The 16,794-nt window shown below is 43.8% G+C and overlaps 1 long non-coding RNA gene across 2 annotated transcripts in view; it reads right to left on the bottom strand.

Annotated features, from left to right (window-relative positions):
- LOC107503146 overlaps positions 1-12,950 on the bottom strand; it is a 65,125-nt gene extending 52,175 nt beyond the window's left edge. The window contains exons 1-2 of one of the 2 annotated variants that reach the window (XR_004955651.1): positions 10,584-12,950; positions 10,384-10,434 (exon numbers count right to left, since the gene is read on the bottom strand). This is a non-coding gene — a long non-coding RNA (uncharacterized LOC107503146). Of the gene's footprint in view, positions 1-10,383 lie in introns of both variants that reach the window. The other variant, XR_004955650.1, reaches the window with a different exon arrangement.
- Between the last annotated feature and the right edge of the window lie 3,844 nt (positions 12,951-16,794).

The raw sequence follows: 16,794 nt of genomic DNA, 5'->3' as shown, positions 1-16,794 counted from the left end.
TTGCAAGTTTTGAAAACAAAGATTTCTAAACTCTGGAGTACAGGTTAACCATCAGAAAGCAAAGTACAAGTGCTTCATATTCTTAGTTTCCACTTAAGCCCGGCACTGGCAGTAAAAATACAAACAAAATTCCCCATAACTTCTCCACGGAGACCCTTCTTGGCTGGTTTCTTATAACTCCATTGCACGGGTTCAGACAAAATCGACCAAGGTCATGATAGTGAAATGCATATTCACGCCGATCAGAGAATTTGAGTGGGAGTTACAAGCATGAACCTAAAGCCAGAACACTGAATTCACCCTGTAATTATTTTATTTTCAACTATAGAAAGTCTCAATCAAATTTCTATCCTGAGTTCAAAGCACTGTTTTCTGAAAATATCTAAAAGCCAACTTATGCTTAAATGCAAAATGTACATATTAAATATAAATGATTTGGCAACATGGGTCAGAATTTACAAGGCATAAAAATCTTTAAAATCAACCAACCCAGAAATTACCTCTATCATATTTATAAACGTGTTTGAAGATGGTCTTTTTTTTCTTTATGAAAATCAGTAGACAATTACCAGCATCTCAAGATTTTAGGTTAAAGCAGGAAAATTTCTCTAGGCTGTGGCTCATTACCCTTTGTATTTTGTCTTCTTTTTTAATTCTTCTGACAGTTTCGTCACACTGGAAGCTTACCCGCTCCAAAACTAAGACAGTGACAATATTAGTCGGGGGTGGAGGTGGGGGAGTATGTGTTTGGGTCAAAATAGAATGGGGTTTCATTCCGAGAAACTTATTGTAGAGAAGTTGCCTAGAATTGGCCTTCTGCCTTTGGGGGACAAGTTAGATTCAGCCCTTGCGATGGTTGTAGAGAGTCAAGCCAATCTGATCATCAAGGCAAAGTTTAATATCTTTCTATGCCACAGATGCCAGATCTATGCCACGGATGCCAGGTCGCCAGAGAACTCCAAGTCCTTGCCCCTGGTCAGCTCCAAGGACATCAGCATCTAATGAATAGATGAAGCCCAGCGTGAGGCATTAAAAAGAAGGGGCTTTGTTAAAAATCACTGGTGTTTGGCCACTATACATCAAGCTGGTTTTGAAAAACAAATATCTTTCTACTCAAGGCTCAGACCCTTCTGAAAATCATCAGAAGCCCCAGACTTTCATGATTGAGACAATGGAAAACCACCTCCACTGACAACCACAAGCAGATGGCTAAGGCCTCCCATGGACGAGGTGTTCTTTGTATTTAGTTTCCTTTGGGATAGTCAATGAAAAGACTCCATTCCCAGCATCCCAATTAAAGATAGAGAATATTCCTTATATTCTGCCAAACTGAAGTCCTTCCCAACTCTTCTTCCTTCCCTGACCTCCCACTACCTAAAATCTGGTCGGTTGTGAGGTCAGATTCAGATTGATGTTTCTTTGCATTTTGTTTGGGATTGCCATTGGCATGAGTAACATCCTATTTCAAATAAGAAGGTTTATAAAAAATAAAAAAAAAAAACTCAAACCCTCATAAAGCTTCTTGGACATCAAATGACTCTTACAAAACAACAATTTGATGAATTAAGTGTAAATGAATCAGAAACATGTGGATTAAATTTCCCTCAGAATACGCATGGTTTTAAATATTCAGAGGGCTAATACTTGGGAAAACATATTTTGAATTTTCCTGAACGCAAAATGTTTGAAAAACAATCTCAAGCTTCCTCGACAGCTTCCTCACCCCAGGTCAACCTGAGTGACAAATACATGTTATGTAGGTATAGCTCACAGTCACAGAGGCTTTGCAGCTCTGCCGCCCTGGCTAATAACTACAGTCCATGGAGTGGGCCTTGAGGAAAGGCTGCGAGGCCTCGGGCTTGTCTGTGTTCCCACTCACACAGGGTTTGTTTTTGTTTGGTTTTTCATAGGAGAGAAGAACGTTGTAATGATTTCCACTGCCACTCACTCGCCCCCTCCCAATCATCTTATTCCCATCGCTGAAACCCTCGGGGAGAATCTACTGTGTGTGACAAAGAAATATGTCTTTTCTCTGTATTACAGACCTTGGATTGCATCCAGAGCCCCCCTTTTCCCCGGAGGGCAGCTCTCCTCATTTATGATTTGCATTTCATTGCCATACACTGAACCCAGTGAGAAGTTGTCTGAACCAGCAGAATGGTGAGAGCTAAAAGTAGCAAGCAAGAAGTCTTCATTTTCCAGCTCATTCTGCACTGAGTCTGCATTGCCAGAAATCTAAAGCCAAATTTGATTTAAAATTTATACAAGCAAAGAACATCAACACGAGTACACTTAGTCTCTCTTCTTTTCCCCTTTCCCAAGACCCTTCTTGGCCTGGGAACCTCTATTTTGTTTAATTTAATTTTGGGTTGCTAATTATTATCTTTTTCTCTGTCTCCCTACCCTTACTTAATCTCGTCCTCTACTTTCAAGAATGTTCTTATTTTCTTATGCTCTCTTTACCCATGAATCTTCGTCTTGCAAAATTGAACAAAGTCAACTTCTGGAATGTTAAACTACATGAATTTGAAAGAGGAAAGAGTCGGCTCAAGAAGAGTCTAGTATTGGGGGGGGGGAGGGGGGAATTCAATTTAGAAGGTACTAAACTACACAGAATATACTCTATGTGGGAAAAGAAAATCCATTTATCTTGTCCTCTACGTTATCATTCTTACATATAAAAGAGCTATAGAAAATTTTTTTAAAAGTGAAGTTTTGTCTAATATTCAGATAGGTTAGCTGGAACTACAAAACAAAATTACTAATTTGAAAACAGAACTCTCTCCTGAACTATTTTTTTGAACTGGTATTGAAATGTCTTTCCAGCACCTAAATATAAAAAATAAACTGCTTCCTGTCCTGCATTCCTACCTTTGTTAAGGATAGTGGTAGAAGCCGCTTATTCTCAGCCTCCCCTGTCCAAGAGGACACAAAAAAGTGATCATTTTCTAAATGCTTCCTATTTAGTTCACACCTGAGCCCCTCTGCCTGCGTTTGAAAAATCACACACTCATCTGTCCTTGATCTGCGTGTCAGTCCATCTCCACACTGCAATCCCAGTGATAGTTTGGAAAGGCACCCCTTAGTGTGTGCCTGCCTTACTGAAGCCCTTCCATGTCTTCCATTGCTGGGGAAGGCGGTTTCAGGGTCAAGGAGTGGAAGGAAGAGAATTTACTCAAATCTCCCAGAGAACTTTTATGCTCTCAACCATTTCCACGATAACTGTCCTTCCCCCTCTTGATTAGGACATGGTGTGATAATTCTGAGGTAGCTTCTCCTGCCCTTCCTGCTCACCTCCCCTTCTCCCTCACCCCTTCTTAAACCCTCTGGCCTAGAGGATGAAGCCCAAACTCCCCAGAGCGCTGGAAACTTTGCCAGAGAGGGGGCCTGGCAGCCTTTCCCTGCCTCTCTGCCTTGTATACACCCGAATGCAGTCACCCCAGGCTCTTGCCCATCCAGACTCTCTCCCTTTCCAACTTTGTAGCTCCTGCTTTTCTCACTGTTTCAAATGTTTTTTCCCTCCTGGCTATCTCCCTGTTTTCTATCAAGCTTGACATAAACAGTTCCTCCTTTTGGAAAAGCCTCCTTCCTCACCTGGTGCACGCGGGGCCCTTTGCGAGGACATGACATGTGCAACCTGTCTTTTCCCGAGTCCAGGACTTTCTGAGGGGTGAGACCAGATCTCATGGATCTTTGTTCCCTCAGTAGAGGCTTAGTGGTTTTTGAATAATTAGTTGCACTCGTGTGTAAATAAATAATGGGTGAAGGAAATCATGTTAGTCAGGTCTATATGAGCTGACTCATAAATTTTGCGAAGTTTGTAGTAATAGCTTATTATTGTACATAGCAATGTCATACTATGGTACAATCAACCCAATTTGGTCACTAAGCTACCAGCAATAATGGGACTATGATACAACTGAACTAGTTATTTTGGTCATTTCACCTGCAAGTGAGACTTAGCCATTTGTTGATCGAATCACATATGAAATAAATTCTATCCCTCAAAAAGATTATATACCAAATATTATTAATTTAGAAATGCTAACATTTATTTACTGAATGCTTACTATGCCCTGAGAAGGATCTTAAGTGTTTTGCGTTTACTGATTCATTCGATCTTATAAAAACTTCGTCTTTTATTAGGCACATAGTTTATGGTGTCCACTTAGCAGATGAGAAATCTACCCATGGGCACCCAGCAGGCACCAGCAGAATATGCACGGTCCATGTTCTCACCCAGTAGTTTTTACTCTCTCTCAGGATACAAACAAGCATTGTGTAGTTTCTACTAGAAAGAGTGAGACAATATTTTCCAAAGTAGGACCATAATTAAACTATCTTCGGCTTCTGCCTTATATTCAGATCAAAAAGACACTACAAAGTGTTCTGTAGCTAGATCCTGTCACTCCATTCCTTAATTTATTCATTACACTTACTATGCCAAAAACTGTTCTTTTCAACTTGACCAAACTTATTTTGCACCCTTCCCTGATAAAACTGGTCCAGAGATAACTTTAACTTAATCACCACCTGGAGAGCAAAAACCATGGGTGCTCTGCAGCTTCAAGGACACTGGATTCCAGAAATGGCTACAGAGATGTGACTCTGGCAAGGGGACATAGAATCAAAATGTACAGAGCATAAAGAATTGAGGGCTTTTTGGACTTAACCAGATGGACTCCATGGGAGCCACGGTAATAATGTCAACTGGTACATAAGGGGGTCCCCCTTAGTGTGTGACTGAAGCACCCCAAATCACAGAAATGTCAGCCACTATTGCCCTCAATAAGCCCCAATTGCAAAAAAAAAAAAAAAAAAAAAAAAAAAAAAAAAAAAACCATAAACATAAGGATTCCACCCTGTTAGGAATCCTGAGCTGAACACCTCAGAGAGATGATGCTCAAATCTGATCAGAGAGCATCACAGATGGGTATGCTGAGAGCTGAACTCTGGCCTTTGTAGCCACTGGCTCGGAATCAACAGGAAACCACTCCCACCACCAGTCAACAGAGCTCACTCACTTTGGAGACGCTAAGGACTTTCATCCCATCACTCTGTCACATAAGACTCTGCACTGCCCCTTTCTGTGTGTTCTGTTTAACCTGCATGGGTACCTGATCAGTTTATCTAAGAAGGTTCCATTCAATAAACCTGGCATTGTAGAAAGGCACATTTGTGTTCCAGGGTATTACTTAAGTAGCTGCTTTCCTTGAGCAAGGGCTCGAGACACAAAGTGAGCAGGACTCTGAAAGCGGACGGTGTTTCACGTGCTGACTGTCCATGAGTCCTGCTGTCCCCTCAAAATTCTAAATTTTTAAGCAAAAACAACTACCTTACTTCCCTGTTGATGTTCTGTTTATCCAAGACAGGAAACCAGGCTTAAAAGAGATGAAAAACATACTTGTAACCATGCCATCTTTTTCTATTTCCTTTTGTAATACCGTTTTATGTTATAATTACTATTAAAAAAAAAAAAACAATGAAAATTAAATCAATCATGGTTCCTCTCCCATAAAAGGTAAGAAGGCTTTGACTTCCATTCTCACCTCTCCACTTCATAGTCCCTAACCACTTCACTTCCTAGAGCCCCCTGGTTGAGTCTCCTGGTCTAACAGGAGACCCTGCTCCCCTGTGGACCTGAGACTGAATTCTATGCCCAGCTCTTCAGTGGAAAGTGAACTGTTTCATAACCTCCCTTCACTGTTATCTCTCAATCTGCAAAACTCTGAAATAAGGTGGGCCACGTGCTTCCCCCATATGAGAGCGGTGAGAATGCACAGGAGTAGGGTAATGCTGTCAGATTTCTGAAAAGCTCGAGGAATTTGGAATGAGACCCCGCGTGGGTACGAAAGGACTCTGGGCTGTTCATATATCTTCAGAATCAAAGGTACTGGAACACCAGCTTTTCTATTTGTTATTTGAACTGGTGCCCAAAAGGGAAGAGGACAAGACATGACTGAAGGATATAATCGAGATAACCCTTCTGGTGACTGTCCATTCAACATCTGTCTAAGGGGAGGTGATTACAGGGCCTCAGATTGCGGACTCCATTATCATTAGCACATTATTCGGTACTGAACGCTTTGAAAGGACAGTTCAGGCCACAAATGTCTTTATTAAATGACAGGCTTTGTAAAGTGAGCTGAGAGGCTCCCCTTCTCCCTACTCTGCCTCCACTAACTCCCTCTTCTGGGGCCCCCACCCCTCATTTAAGAGTTCACAAACTATTCCTGCCAGTTTAAGCAAAAAATGTTCAGAGAGGTAACAGGGCCATGGTAATTAATTTTGCTCCTTGACTGGAAGGTGAAAAGCTTTTTATTATGTAAATTATAAATGTCCTGAAGGGAAACTTTATCTCCCTCTCACCAATGAGCCCATCAGGCTGCCTGAATCAGGATTTTTTTTTTTTATGTTTATTAGTCTAGGGGGGCCAGTTAGGATGTTTCATAGCTTCTAAGCGCTGACATTTATCTATTGCTTCCAAATAAGCCTAGTGGCAGGGAGCCACCAGTGTATTACTAAAAATGGGCAATGGGGAGTGTGTCTACAGACAGGCAGAGAGCAAAGGGAGAGACTTCAGGCCCAAGGTAAGGTGAGAGCCTGCCTGGTCCCCCACGCTGAGGGCTTTGTCTCCTCCCTCCCACCCCCTGCGCTTCCTTCTCATCTGCCTCTTCTCTTCCTTGGTGAGTGACACCCTGGACCTCTGGGTACAGTGGGCCCTTCCTGGGGCTGAGGGGGTCCTGGTCTTACCTCTACATCCCACCAGCATTCTCAGCCATGGGACTTTGGCTCTTTGTTTGTGGACCATTTTTGCTCTCAAAAGAACACTGCGACTTTTTATTCCCCCAGAGGAACAAGTTTATACACTATAATGATACACTTTATATGTCACCTTGGCTGTGCCATGATGCACAGATATGTGGTCAAATGCTATTCTGAATGTTCCTGTGAGTGTTCTTTTAGCGATTAACATTCAAATCGGTGGACTTTGAGTAAAGCAGATTGCCCTCCACAGTGTAGGTGGGCCTCATCCAATAAGTTGAAGGCCTGAAGAGAACAAAAGTCTGACCTCACCTGAGTAACCGGGAATTCTGCAGTAGACAGCGGTTAGACTTGAACTGCAACACTGGCTCCTTTCTAAGTCCCCAGCTTGCTGGCCCACCCTGCAGATTTGGGACTTGCAGCCTCCATAATCACATGAGCCAAGTCCTCAAAATCTCTCTCTCCATAGAGAGATAAATATAGATATAGCTATAGGTAGATATAGATATATAGTAGATATAGTAGATGATTAGATGGAGATATATAGATAGAGATAGAGAAAGAGACAGAGAGATAGAGATATATAGTAAAGTTGGTATTGATGTAGATATAGGTAGAGATAGAGATAGAGGTAGAGATAGAGATAGAGATAGAGATGATAGAGATGATAGAGATAGAGATAGAGATAGAGATAGAGATAGAGATAGAGATAGAGATAGAGATAGAGATAGAGATAGAGATAGAGATAGAGATAGAGATAGAGATACCCTATTGGTTCTGTTTCTCTGGAGAATGCTGGCTAAAACACCACTCCCAAAGTTTAGGGGTGTATGATAATAATTGGGGCCTAACAATCCTTGAGAAAGGGGAAGCTTCAGCTCTCTTATTTTACACAGTATCATCTCTTGATCTGTTGTTGAACTGTTGGGTAACATGTCCTAGGCTGTGGAGTGGAGCAGAAAGCAGAAGGAAAAAAAGCAGACAGAGGTGAGATGAGCATTTCCCAACTGGTCCAGATTTGAGTGCAGGCTCTGCATCCTCTTCTTAAAAGATAACAGTCTACCTCATTGGTAGATAGATGGTACAGGTTCATAAGAAACTTATAACGAGAATTTCATCTTCTAACAGTACAAAGGCCTGGGTACGCGGTGAGAGGTGAAACAGTGCCTTGCTTTCGTGGAGCTAATAGTCTCGTGAATGATTCAAGTATTAAACAAATAAAGTCACGTGTAAATGTATGTCAGGATATCTGCCGAATCCCATTAGAGGAAATAAACCTGGTTTGTTAAAGAATAAAAGGTCAGTAAAGGCATCTCTGAAAAGACAACATTTTAGAGAAACTGAAAAACAAATAGCAGTTGCTCGGGTGCAGGGAGAGCAACTCAGGTGAGGCAGCAGCAGACATGGGGCCTTCGGGCAGGGAAGATCTCAAAGAAGAGCAAAGGGGAGGTGGGTTGCCCTTCAGGGGCCGGCGATGAGCTGCGGCGGGCACGGCCGTGTCTCGTAGGAGCCTGTCTGCCCCGAAAAGGCAGTTAGTTGTGTTTTCTCCAAGTATGGTGAGAAGCCAGTGAACTATTTTAAACAGAGGAGTGGCACTATCCTAATTCATATTTATAAAACTTATCTGGCCACCTCTGTGTGGAGAACGGGCATTCTCTTTCCACTCTCCTCTCCAACTGGACGCGGGAAAACCTGTACCGACATTCTCCCCCTTGGTTTGTTGCCTTCAGAGTGGAAACATATAGTCAAAAAGAAAAAAAAAATGGGAGATGGGAAAGAGAGGAAAGTCATTTGGGGCTGAATATCCATAGGTTTTGGCGGGAGGAGGGGGGTGGAGGAGTTGCTAGGAAGTAAGAGGCTTATTTGGGGACTCTTACTTTTTCTGGGAGCAGCTTCTGAGGACAGAGAAACAGGAAGAAGGGAAGCGGGAATTTTAAACTACTACTGTGGATTATGATGGGATCTTTCTATATCTATCAAGAACAGTAAGTTAAAGACATGAGTCATTCGGTAACTCCTGTTGGTTGTTGACAATGCTTCCTTAGAACTACCACCCCTCCAATGCTAGATGTAGGCCTTTAGGTGAGGGTTGCAGCTTTTCAAGAGGGATGCTGAGGCACCCAACGGGCAAGAGCTATAACGGCTTGGACATACAAGGCTGGAAAAGAGCAGGGCCTCGGGACCTTACTGTGGCGGTGGACACAAAGAGCGGAAGAGGAAGCAGAGTGGATGTCGTCCCCAAACGTCTGTTCTCCCCTCCTTCCAGAGTAATAACATTTTAATCTCAGCACTCGGACACCCATAATATTTCCAGCCTTTTTTAGAGTTGAACGTGACCATGTGGCCAAATGATGGCTAATGGGATGAGTGGAAGAAATAAATGCAACTTCCAGAACATGCCCCAAAAAGGAAGTGATGGACCCTCTTCTGGTCCCTTTTCTCCGTTTCCATGGGCTGCACTGTGGGTATGGTGGTGAGTCATTTGGGTAACAGGATACAGGCAGCAATCTAGGGGTAGGGGAGCTAAAGGTAGAAGTGCCTGGGTCTTTGACACCATAAAGCCCCCAAACCCCTCCAGGACAAGATGGCTGATGCCTGACTTGCATGTAAGAAACAGTTTCTATCTTACTTAAGCCATTATTTAAAACCATATCCTAACAAATACCAGTTGTTTCCTGGAGAGCTTACAGTGCCTTAAAATTTTCCCATCTCCTTTCATCCCAGAGGTGGGGGTGGGGGGCGGGTGGGTAGCATCCTCCAACAACCCTGTCCACAGATCGGGGGGGGGGGGGGGCGGGGTTAGGATGCTCATGACTGGGCCCTGAAGTTTAAAGCAGTGATTCACAAAGTGAGTCCATGTCCTTCTGAAACTGCTTTTTGGCTGCCATTAATTAAAAATTAAAACACATACACAAGACTTTAAAATATTTTCCCCTCAGTATTTCCTTTCAGAAAACAGTTTCAACACTTTAGTGGTAGAAAGTTCCACTCAAGCTTTGAGATTCTCTGCAAAATTCATCCCCACATAGTTAAAACTGTAAAATCCATCATACAGAACATGATATCTGAGTAAAAAGACCCTAGTTTTACAACTGGCCCCAAAAGTGACATCACGGTTAAGCTGCTTGAGCACTTTAACGCTCTTAACTTCTACTTCACGTTTCAAAAAAAGCAATTCTCCTGGAGAAATACCATGAAGATTACAGCATCAGGTAGACTTAGCGTGAAAGGAGATATCACTGGGCCCCTGGTCCAACCACCCATCCGATGCCTGTTTCCCCTTCTTTACTTCTTCGATAAGAAGGTTGCCATTTATTCTGCCGAGAGCCTATGTTCCCAGGTGAAGTATTCAGCTTAAGAGTATCAGATACATAAAGCAGTGAACATTTGTTTTTGTTTTTGTTTTTGTTAAGTGCCTTTACTGTCACTGCTTTTTTATTAGAGATGGATCTGGCCTTGAATTTCAGGTTCACCATGTATATGACCTTGGGTGAGTCACTTAAGGTCTTTAAGCTTCCAGCCCTGTTGTTACTTTGAACATTATCAGTATTACAGCCATTCTAAGAGCAGTGTAGCTAGAATGTGTCTGTACAAATCCCAGCTTTGCTGCTTACTCACTGTGTGATGCTGGGTCAGTTACTTAACTTTTCTGTGCCTTCAGTTCCTCCTCTGTAAATGAGAAATGATAATATTACATCACAAGCTTGCTGTGAGGGCTAAGTGTGTAAAAAGATATAAAGCACTTTGAAAAGAGCTTTGGTGATAGTAAGCATTATGTAAATCTCAACTCCTGTTATTATTAAAGAAAAATAACTTACAAAATAAGAAGGCTTGTTATCCAGGAAGTGAGCAGAACTCTTCACATGTTCTAAAATAAAATTAGACATGACTGATTTAGAAAAACAGTCGCACAGAGTCAATTCTTAACTATATGGTAAAATGAAGAAGATCATGAATGTGTATATTTTGGAACAGTGCCTAAAAAAAACTCTTATACTTGTCCATTATAGTAAATTTGCTTTTCTAAATATGCATTTCATTTTGGTAATATAAAGTGTCCTCGATATGAAACAGTAGTGCAGAGAATGAGAGACAATCCAGAGTTAAAGTAGGCAGATGGAAGTTTAACGTGTTTAAGGCTCACAGAAATACTTAAAACGTTAAAAACTTTTTATTTAAGAATCTTCTCTCATTTTTTCCCCAGTGCTAAGTGAGCTCAGGAGAAAGCATGATTGGCAGAGCATGGAGTGGGGGCCTGGCTTCCACCAGTCTCTGCAACTTTCTTCCACCAACCACCTGGCTGACAAAGTGTGTCACTTAACATCTCTGAGCCTCACTTTCCTTATGTGCAAATGCAAGGGTTTAATTAGAAGAACTCTAAGGTCCCTGCAATTTCTCACATTCCAAGATCCCAGGTTAACCTGGCCAGATACATTTTAGCAGCACCGCCTAGTTTTAGGGATAACTTTCCTAGATTTCTTATTCCATGTCTTATTACGTAATGTCAACATGTTAAGAGTATTTTATTGTAGAGACTCACAAATGAAAGGATACTGTATCCATCACAACGGGCTACATTATGCTGCAGTAACAAATAATCCCAAACATTCCAATGGCTTTTAACAATTGTTTTGTTTTTACTAACACTACAGGTCTGTCAGAGGCAAGCTGATGTGCTGTTCCATGCCTTCACTCCAGGACCCAGGCTGATGGAGCAGTCTCTATCTGGGCATTGCTGTTCTTTGGGAAGAGGGAAGAGCAACATTTCAAACCAGCTAGCTCTAAAAATTACTGTGAGGAAGTTATGCACAACACTCCTGCCCACATTTTATTGGCCAAAGTAAGTCACATGGTTTTTCCTAACTGCAAATAAGAGGGGATGAATTGTCAATCCACCCACAGGGGAAAACGATGGGGAAAAGAAATGGACTATTTGGCAAACACTGGTACAACCTACTGCAGATGTCAATGGAGGATTTATCTTCTGAGCTGGAAAATGATTTGCTCCTAAAAGGAAGGAAGAAGACTCCCCTCTTAGTTGAGGAAAAATACCCTTATAAGAGTGCTTGCAACCCAATGCACATATGTAAGAGCACCTCTGGGGAAACAATGGCTGAGTAAGCAGTTTCTTTGTGTTACTTTGTGCTAAAATAAATGCCGAACAAATAAGGAAAGAAAAAAAAAATAAAAGAAGGAAAGGGGTACCATTGGATTAGGAGCTAGGGAAACCCAGTCTTGGAGAGATGACACCATTTTCTGCAGCTCCAAGCGGTTCCAGCTAATGACTGCATGCAAGCAGAATGTGAATGCAAAGGATGCCAGCAAGTACATAAAAGGCAGAGGAAGAAGGATCAACATGTTTTGCTGCCATTTCCAGGAAAAGGATGGTGTCCCCAGCAGCCTCCCACAGTAGATGACCAGAAAAAAAAAGCAAACACAAATAACACTCATTGAAAAGCCGAGTCGGGACTACCGTGTTTCACAGCACATCCTCCCTCAAATCCTGGCTGCGAACCAGCCCAGCCACTTGGAGCAGTGTTGGCAGCTTGCTCTCCCTTGGCACTGGGTACGCATGGCAGCTGGATGGCTTGTAGTCAGTGTAGTTTTGCAGCTGGTGGTGGTAGCAATTGGCAAAAACTAACTGTCCAGATGGGCATTAAATTTTCTTTAATGTTTATAATATGTCAAAAGAGAATAATCCTATGTCAAAGTGGCTTAGAAGAGCTTTTACTCAGGAGCTTACAGAAATTCCTTTTTGACAAGATGAAGGTTGCTTTATTTCAACTATGTGAGTCTTTTCCCCTTAGATTAGGTCAGGGGGCTCTTCCACAATGGCGGTACCTTTCGCTAAAAGGTTTCTCAGGTTTTCAAAATGTGTTGATCATTAGCCAACATTTAGCAGGATTTGAACTGAGGGTCCAAAAGGAAAAAAATGTTTTATTCTGGAATAATTTTTATGATCCTCTAAGGAAACAGTACTATCTAAGTAATTATCAAGTTAGGAGTAAAGTAATAACTGTTGTATAGAAGAGCGAGCATTGGGCAAAACATTTTCAGACATATAAAACAGGCACGGAATTAATATCCAAAATATATATTTTTAAATTGCTATAAATCCATGAGAAAAACAAGCTAACAATCTATTTTAAAAACTCACTTAGGGAATAAATGCAATTCATAGAAGAGGAGATTCACATGGTGTCCCGCCCGCGGGACCGGTTATTTGGTGGGAGAACCGAGGAGAACCCAACCTAAAGAAAAGAGGGGTAACACGGACGAGAGAAAAGAGTGGAGGCAAGACAGTATTCTGATCAAGCCTCAAATTTTATTTTGCAAAGCAGCTATATTTATACAGCAAAAACAAAGGGGGGCAAGCAAAAGGGACTTGTCACAATATAATTGGTCTTCAGCTGGTGCTATGGGGACAAGGGGCAGTGGAAGGAAAGAAGAGGAAAGGGGGTACTGGTCATGTACTGATCGGTCAAGCACAGGTGGTGTAAAACAAAGGAAGTTCTCAGAGTTCTCTGTACAAACATGTTGGTGTCACGGGCTGCTGAGCTGCTATTTGTCTTCTGTTCTTGTGAAGCCCAAGCCCAGCATGTTTTATCCTTAACCCTTAAGGGCCCGTTTAGGTTGTGGCGCCCCTAACATCTCCTCCCTTTCTGTTTTTAGAAAGGCGGGCCTTAACCGAGTGGGGGAACATTGACCTGGTTCCTCCCGTGGGCTATATACGCCCATCTATTGTTGGCTCTTGGTATCTTTTGGGGAGGAGAGGCAGAGCCGGTTTTAAATTGTGATTTGGATACCAACCTCTATGCAAACCAGGTATGTTCTCAGGGAAGGACAGAGGGGACCCTCTAGTGGGTCTTCCCTTGCAGTAGCTTTGCATCTGCACCCATCTCGATGCCCATACCTTCCCTTGGTCTATCAAAGGTGAAGGTAGACATTTCTCTGTCCCTTATGTCGTCCCCGTAGGGAGAGGGGTATTTACCACCAACCAAACCTGCTATACCAAGGTCGAGGTCCCTCTTGGGCCAAGGTGGAGAAATTTAGGGCTGCGCCGACTTCTTCCGAGGGCTCTGTCATTGTGATTTGTTGGTAGTATACCGTAGGTCCTTTGGATAGCGCCGAGTCAACCTGTCTTTTAATTAGATCTGTTATTCTCCTGAATGCCCAGGGGCCAAAAGTGAGTAATAAGAGCAAGCCTATGAAAGGTCCTAATAGACTAGGGAGCAGTGTTGAAAAGAGTGGGGAGGTGGAAAACCAATTTTTATACCAGGCTTCATCTTTTTCTCTCTGTTTCTGCCTGGCCTCTAGGCTTTTTCTGACTTTATCTATGCTGTCCTGGACAAGGCCCGTTCTATCTTTATAAAAGCAACATTCTTCTTTTAATGCAGCACATAATCCCCCGTCTTTGAGAAAGAGGAGATCGAGGCCACGTCGGTTTTGTAATACTACTTCAGAGAGAGATACAAGGGATTCTTTAAGATTGTTGAGGCCCTCTTGTAATGCTTGAATATCTTTATCTATAGCGAGGCTAAGGGTGAACAACTGTTGCCTAGTGTTGACTATAGAGGCAATGCCGGTTCCTGCGCCAGTGACCCCTAGGCCAAGAAGGACAGCAAGGGTGATCGCCGTCACAGGTTCTCTCTTTGTGCGCGGGGAGCCAGAAAAAGGAAGTAAATCTGTGGGGGGACGAATAGAAATTCGAGGTACTAGCATAACTACAACGCAATATTCATGATTTTTTGTTAATAGCAGAGGGACGACAGTGGGCGTTATCCCAAACGAGCAAGCAAAATAAGTACCATTAGGAGCAACCATAAACTGGTGGGAGGTATCAGGAATTAGGGACGAGTTACAAATGGGCGTAAGTTCAGGGGGGAGGAGCAAGTTGGCTCCATGAATGCAGGTTCCAATTCCTGATAATTGGGACAGTGTTTGACCGGGGGAGGCTGAAGACTGAGGGAAGTTTATCCAGCGTGTAAGTCCAGACTGGTTGGTAGAAATAATGTCTGTTGTGTTTACAGCGATTCCTTCATAAAAAGGCGGGACGGGGGAAAAGCAAATCCAACATGTCTCGTAGGAGGAGTTGGCAAGGGACTGGGCGGTAGCATTGGCGAGGGACACAAGGGTGCTACCCATAGAGGGCCCAGCAGGGGGCAAGGTGGCTTGGAAGGACACAGTAGGACTGAGAGCTGTATAGGAGGGGGCGGAAGGTGTGGGTGTTAAGGTCTTCCTGTTTTTATGACTAGGCTGGGGAAGCGCGGGATATAGGGCCAAATTTTGTCCCAAAATAATTTTTTTCTCTGTATTAGGCACTTCTTTGGTAAGCCTAATTTTGAACGTAAGGCCTGGATACCATGATCTTAAGTTGAGTTGGAGACCCCATTCATGGCCCCTGAGCCACCCTTCGAGGGGAGCTTGTTTACCTTTGTTAGTAAATGTTATAAGAAGAGGGGTGCACCAACCTTTGGTCGTCTGATTTCCTTTGTTGCACGCTGGGTGGACTGAGGTTCCCCACCATTTGGGGCCTTTGTCTTTCTCGCCCTTCTTTACAACAAGAAAGTCCCAAGAGGAGCTAGGGTGCCAATATGCATCACCCGTGGTCTCACAGCCCCAAGAGGCACAGAAAAAGGATTCCCTGTAACCACATTTATAATTAAGGCTCCTGTCTCGGTGTCCACCTGGACAAACATAGAAGTCGATGTCTCTAAGGGCGGTTCGTGCTTGGCCCGAGTCACATCCCATCCCTGAGTAGGCTCGATTGTCAGCTTTAGGGTCTTGAGGCGCTTCAGAGAGAGGAAGGTATGTGTCTGGGAGCCCCCAGTCTGAGGATGCTCCGGCAGCCAGCCTACAAAGGTCAACCGTGAGGTTGGGCCAGGGGGTAGTGGCTGCTAGTGAGGAGGCTGAAAAGGCAACATCCCCCGCCTCATCCAGAAAATATCAGAGGAACCAGGCGTAGACGCCCCTCGGGAAGGCCCTAGGGAAGGATTAGATGTGTCGAGGGGTAGGGGCAGAGCCTGAGCAAGGCGTTGACCTTGGTGTATATAAAGTGGGCCTCTGGAGCTACTGGCTAATATCTTTATCTCCCCGGAATAATCACTGTCAACAATAGAGGGAAAAATGGTGATGCCCTGCAAGGTAGAGGAGGCCCTTCCAAGGATAAGAAAAAATGTTTTAGGAGGAGGGGGCCCAAAAACGCCTGTGGGGATCACCTGAGTCCCGCTATCGGGCTCTAATATGATGTCGGAGGAGGCACAGAGGTCCAGTCCCGCGCTTCCTGGGGTGGCCCTGTAAAGGGAATGGACTGATTTTGGGGAAAGGTGGGTAGGGGCTGAGTTTGTTCTATCTGGCTGTTCCCCGAGGCCCTGAGAAAAGGGATTGGCTGAGGGGCCCGGGGCTGGCCCCTCTGCCCGTTTCCCTGCTGGCGAGTGATGGGGTTACCGAGTATGTCGGTGGTGGAGCGGCAGTCTCTAGCCCAGTGTCGGCCCTTTTTGCAAACAGGGCAAGGTGTCGAGGGAGGAGAAGATCCTTTATTATAAGGGCCCTGAACCCTGGGTTTGTCATGGGAACCGTGGCATTGACGGGCAAAGTGTCCTGGCTGACCGCATTTGAAACAATTTTTCTGTTGGCCAGGGTTGGCCTGGACTGCAGCACCAACCGCTAGATGAATGGCCTGAGATACCTTGGAAGTAAATGGATCAACGTCTCAGCACAAGCGAAGCATTTCATCGAGCGTCTTGTCCCGGGTCTTACCCCTGAGGACGGCTCGGCAGGAGGCGTTAGCATTTTCAAAAGCCAATTGTTTGACCAATCTATCATTAGCGGTGTCGCTTCCTAGAGCGCGCTCAGCAGCCTCTAGGAGGCGACTGACAAATTCACTGTAATCTTCCTGGGGACCTTGGATAACCTTGGTGAGTGGCGTGGTGGGTGTGCCAGAACTAGGAAGAGTCCTCCAGGCCCCGAGAGCGGCATTATGTGTCTGAGAGAGGAGTCCAATAGGGAGATTTTGTTGCCGCTCCTCAG

The sequence above is a fragment of the Rousettus aegyptiacus genome, unplaced genomic scaffold (genome assembly GCF_014176215.1).
Source record: "Rousettus aegyptiacus isolate mRouAeg1 unplaced genomic scaffold, mRouAeg1.p scaffold_m13_p_2, whole genome shotgun sequence".
In the NCBI taxonomy this organism is placed as follows: domain Eukaryota; kingdom Metazoa; phylum Chordata; class Mammalia; order Chiroptera; family Pteropodidae; genus Rousettus; species Rousettus aegyptiacus.
Note: the sequence above shows the minus strand (reverse complement) of the source record. Positions and strands in the feature narration are given on the sequence as shown.